Below are 5,875 nucleotides of genomic sequence, written 5' to 3'. Positions count from 1 at the left end.
GGAAGTAGAAAGCCTCGTCTTTCTCCCCTGGAGCGGCTGGTGGTTTCAAACTGCTGACCCTGTACTTGTACTTAGCAACCCCCAATGTAACCATGATACCACCAGGGCTCCTTCCCTTCTCTAGTAGGCAGTTTAAAACCAGCTGCCTTAGAGTCGACCCTGACTCCGGGTGACCCCACATGTGTCGGAGTATAACTGCTCCGTAGGGTTTTCAGCAGCCGATTTTGCAGAAGTGACTTGCCGGGCCTTTCTTCCGACATGCTCCAACTGTTAGCAGCTGAGGGCGGTCAACTGTCTGAGCTTCCCAGCACTCCCGGGACAGTTTGGAGCAGGAAAAGTAGCAGTTTTACAGTTCCTACAGTCTGCGCTCCATCTTTCCCAGCCCCCATGCCATTGCCAGCACTGTCTTTCTGAGTGGAAATGTCACTTGCTTGCTTTAAAAAGCCTGATGACTCACTCGCTCTCTTGCTTTTCCAGACTCATGCAGGCACACAGACAGTTTTTTGTTTGTCCTGCATGCTCTTGGCCTCCATCAGGCTTAAGAACAGTTTGAATTACTAAGAACATTAAAAATTAGAAGATTTCTTTTTTGTTATTATTATTATTTTTAAAATCCTTTTATTGGGGGCTCTTACAGTTCTTATAACAATCCATACATTCATTGTGTCAAGCACATTTGTACATATGTTGCCATCATCCTTTTCAAAACATTTTCTTTCAACTTGAGCCCTTGGTATCTGCTGCTCATTTTTCTTCTTTCTCTCCCACCCTCCCACCCTCATGAACCCTTCATAAATTATAGATTATTATTATGTTCATATCTTCCGCTACCCACTGTCTCCCTTCTCCCATGTTAGAAGGTTTCTGATACAATCCAAAGTTTCTGTTTCCCTTGGAAACGTGTGAGCCGGTAGCAGGGGCTGGGTAGGCTATCTCTTAGACATCCAGTGTCCTCTAGCCCTTTCACTCGCTTACCTTCTCCAGGAAGGCATGGGCCTGCCCCTTCAGTAAGATCTCCTCTTAATCACTGAAGGGGTGGACAGGATCCTTCTCGGCTAGGCCCCACCCTCCTTCACATTCCCTCATACATTCTTCCCGTCATTATATCACTAAGTGGATAGTTATTTGCCTGTTTGGTTTGATTCACTTCCAAAATCAGCTCACTGCCTTGGTTTGATTCCGACTCACCGTGACCTTGTAGGAGAGAGCAGAACTGCCCCTTTGGGTGTCTGAGGCTGGAAATCCCCATTGGAGGAGACACCCTCAGCTCTCTCCCGTGGAGCAAGGGCTGCTGGGGATGAACTGCTCCCTTGCAGTTAGCAGCCTAACACATAACCCAGTGTCACTGATTCCAGCGCTCCCTTGTTTTGCTTATACTTTATGTAAGTGTCTGTTCTTGTGCACTCCTCTGGATCATCAATTAGCTGCCAAGTATTTGTCGAGTGTTTCAAAGGAGTGACCCAGTAGATTTCCATGGTGTATTCACCCCAAGAAGGGAGAGAAGAAAGGGCAGTGCTTACGTGCTTACAACACTTCAAGAGCAAATACGTTTTGCTGCGCTACTTGGTCATGTGTGACGGGGGTCTTCAAAAAACTTCATGGAAAAAGTCCATTTTCTTTTCATTCTGTTTTTCTACTTTTTTAAATTTAATCATTTTTATTGGGGGCTCTTACAACATTCCATACATCAATTGTATCAAGCATATTTGTACATATGTTGCCATCATCATTTCAAAACATTTTCTTTCTACTTGAGCCCTTGGTATAAGCTCCTCTATTTTCCCCTCCCTCTCCGACCCTCCCACTCTCATGAATCCTTGATCAATTATATATTGTTATTATTGTTTCGTATATAACACTGTCTGGTGTCTCCCTTCACCACATTTCTGTTGTTGGTCCCCTTCGGGAGGGTGGCCTTGTGATGGTTCCCCCTTTCTCTCCCTTCCCCCTCCCTGCCCACTAACTTCTTGAATCCCCCTCATATTTGTAGCCATTCTGCTCCAAGGAGCTGAGGCAGAAGCAACACAGTGACGGTTGACCTTGGTTAGGATATGTTGTCAAAACATTGCCCATTCTTACCCCTAATTTCAGGAAAACTGATACATCAGATAACCTCATTACTTGGACTTCCGGCAAATAAAATGGATTCAAACTGTTGAATAGTTATTTACATCATAGTTCACGTGAAGTCCAAAAACTGGCAGAGGAGTGATTTTCAAAATCTAGGGCAGTTGCAGCATTCATTTAGAAAGTTTGCAATACAGATTGGCTTTATCTTACTCAAAGAACACTGATGGCGTTGTGGTTACGTGTGGAGCTGCGATCTACAAGGTCAGCCGTTCGAAAACAGCAGCGGCTCCTGGGGAGAAAGATGGGGCTTTCTACTCCTGTGAACAGTTACAGCCTTGGAAACTCAAAGGGGATATTCAACCCTGCCCTGTGGAGTCCCTGTGAGTCAGCACTGGCTCGATGGCACCCTCACTGTTGGGGACCCTCACTGTTCTTTACTCGTTCATCAGCTTGATTTCTATAGGAGTCAGGTTTTAGGAATTTATGCCACTTTCGCCAAACTCCGCAGGATTGTTTGTAAACTAGAGTATTTAGTTCAATCTCTCCTGAGTGTGTGGCCCTGTACTAATCTCTGAATTATATAAAGGACATGGCTGTTGTCCTTCAGAAACGTAAGGTCCTGAAGGGAGGCAGATAGAGAAACAAATACATAATTTGCCTGAGATAGCTCTGGTGTATGCCTTTTGTCCTGTTGTATTCGAAGTAACCCCTTTCAGTTTCAAAACTACGAAGGCTGTGTACTCCCACAAAGATTCCCAGTCCCTGAAACCCACAGGGCCAGTTCTGCCCTGTCCTAGAGGAGTGGGAATCAACTCAATGGCAGTGGTTTGAGAAGAGCCAGTCTGTAAGAATGGATGGGATATCAAAATGGTGGTGGCATAGCGACGAGTGAGAAATAAGCCTGAATTCCCAGAACAGACTTCGATGAAGGACTAGGTCAATTAAGGAGTGGGAGTTTGGGGCGAGGGGGGTGTTCCAGGAATGTCCAAAACTGCGGGCAAAAAAGGAGATTGCTCTGGAAGCAGCAGTTAGTTGGTTCCATCTAGGCATATTTCTGAATTCTTATATGCGATAAAAATTCCCCGGGGTTCTTGGGAAAAATACAGACTTTCAGATCCTACTGGTAATTTAGATTCATGAGTCTGAGACTGTGTGTTTTAAGAAGCATCCTCAGAGTTTCCTTAAGTGTATGAAAGGCCCAGAGCCCATTTTCTGCTGACGTCAGTAGGGACCCATGAATAGGAGGTGAGGGAGGAAGAAAAACATGAGAACCCTAGACACAGGATGGCCATGCAGGGGTGAGCCCAGGTTAAAAAACCAACTCTCACCAGCAAAACCAGTCGATAGATTAGCAATAATCCTAGGCGAACAGGGCATGCCAGAATTATGTCAATTACCATGCACAGGAATGGAAAGATTTGAGGGCTATTCAGGAGGAATAGTATATGCTGCTTTATTATATGTTTCCAGGCAACAGAACACTTATGTTGAATACAGAAACCAGAGGAACCAGCCGATTCCACACTTATAGACGTATCCAAGATCTCATATTTACAAAAATTATTCTTAAAAATTCTATTTTGCACAGTAACAATGCACATCTGGCAGTAATTAATACTGAAGTACTGTGGAGTAGTGCTCACTGTGGTGGTTAAGGTTATGTGTCACCTTTGCTGGGCCATGATTCTTAGTGGCTGTGGTAGTTACCTAATCTGGTGTCAATTTGAGGATTGGGAGTGTAGGGGTGGAGTCTAGCCTGTCAATCTGGTGATAGCCAATGAGACCTCTGTGTAGGCATGACCTGCTCCTGAGAATTCTGGGAACTGCTGCTTTTCCTCCTTGAAGATAGAGACACACTCTCTCTGCTGTCTCCCTTGGAGACACTCTAGCTGACAAGACACATGGAACTACGCTAGTGTCCTGAGCTGGAGAAGCCACATGGACCTACCTTGATGCAACCAGCCCTCTGGAGCCAGAGAAGCCACGTAGAGACCCCTGCCAGCACTGAGATGTTTACAATGCCACTGGATCCAAAGACTTTCTACCCACTGGCCTGTGATCGTCCTGCATTTGGCATCATTGCATGTGTTTCATGAGTCTGAAGAGGACTTTATAGATTGCTATCAGGCATAAAGGTTAATATAGGATTTATGGGCTTGGACTGGGATGCTTTCTTAATGGACAATGACCCTTTATATAAAACTCTCTTATATACATGAGTGTTTCTATGGATTTGCTTCTCTAGTCCACCCAGACGAACACAGTGGCCATGATCTCCAGTTTTATACTGATGTAGTCAGCATCCATCTTGTGATCTGATGTGGTCAGCCTCCCATTTGCCTAACACTGATTTTCCCAAGATGGCACGGGACATATGTTGATGAGTGAGGAGTGCTTGCAATCATAAGATTTACTTGGTGCATATAAGCCTACTTGGTGAACATAAGCTTAAAGAAAAATAAGCTAAAATCAAGCAGTTGGAGTTAAAGGGTGGTTCCTGCTTAATCACAGCTCTGCAGTCTCAAGAATACTCAGGACAGTCCTGTTTATTTCCGAGAAGGAACTGGGAGAATTGTCAAGCATCTATTCTCCCCAAGTTCTTCCTTTTTAGGCTTTAAGCACACCCCTGCCCTTCTGCTAGGGCATGACTACCTGCCACGTCTTATCTTGCATTATTTTTGCTTTTGTTTACCTTATCGAATGTGTAAGATTCGTCAGCAGTACGTGCGCCAATCCCTGTCAGGGGAGAAGAACAGTCGCTTGCAGTTTCAACATGATCTTGCCCCCAAGTTCTAGAGCTGCTCTCTCCGCAGTACCTCAAGGACCCACCCACCACAACTCTAGAAGGCGGGAGAAGAAACAAGCCAAGTTTTTAAACCTAGTATTTGAGACCGCTCTTAAGGTGACCAGATTTTAACATTGGTAAAGCGGGACACCATTGATAAAACTCATATCCTGGCGAAATAGCCTCATGGCAGCTGAAAACCGTCTACCCTAGCTTGTCGTGCATTCTTCCAAAAAATCGGGACTTTTTAAAAATGACGCGGGGCGCGGGAAAAATTGTTAAAAATTGGGACTGTCCCGCCAAAAGCGGGACGTCTAGTCACCTTATGCTAGATTCACTTGAAAGACCATGAGTTGGTTGGTGGTTCTGAGCTCAACCCCCAAACAGACAATGAAGAAAATCTGAGGGGAGTTCGCTCTTTCTCTTCCAACGCAGAAAGCTTCTTTCTTTTGGAAGGCTGTCTTCACCAGGTCTGTTGGCAGCATCAAGCCAAGGCTGGAATCACGTGATGCACGATCGTAGGAGTTTTGAAAAGGGAGAAGGGGAAACCGATCAGGCTGCAATTTCACAAGGTCACTTAGAACCGTTTGCCCACGAGACCCGGACACTCCCGAGGATCCACCGGGTGCACTGTGAGGAGGGGAGGGCCTCTTAAATTCCAGACCTCGGTCACCCTTGTTCGGTCCTGAGGGATGTCCGCAGCCTGGGAGTGCTCGCGTTGAAGATGCACAGGCCAAAGTCTTCCTCCCTGTCGGGATGAGCTGAGGAGGGGCGGGGGACAGTCAACGGTGGCTCCCCCAGTTCTTTCCCTAAGGGGCCGGACTCTGGTGCGATCCCACATAAGCAACGCCATGAAGTCACAGTAACGCGATGAAAAAAGCATAAAAGGGAAGAAGGAACCGCTCGGCGTGCTCAGACGCAGAAAACGGATTGCCTGCGGCCCTGACGCGGCTCGCCCTCCTCCCCCGCCCGCGCCAAATCCGCAGCCGGGAAGCCCCGCCCCGCCCGCACGCCCCGCCC

The sequence above is a fragment of the Echinops telfairi genome, unplaced genomic scaffold (assembly GCF_000313985.2).
Source record: "Echinops telfairi isolate 266 unplaced genomic scaffold, ASM31398v2 ScPeMD7_9;HRSCAF=40, whole genome shotgun sequence".
In the NCBI taxonomy this organism is placed as follows: Eukaryota; Metazoa; Chordata; class Mammalia; order Afrosoricida; family Tenrecidae; genus Echinops; species Echinops telfairi.
This window is presented reverse-complemented; position numbering follows the sequence as displayed.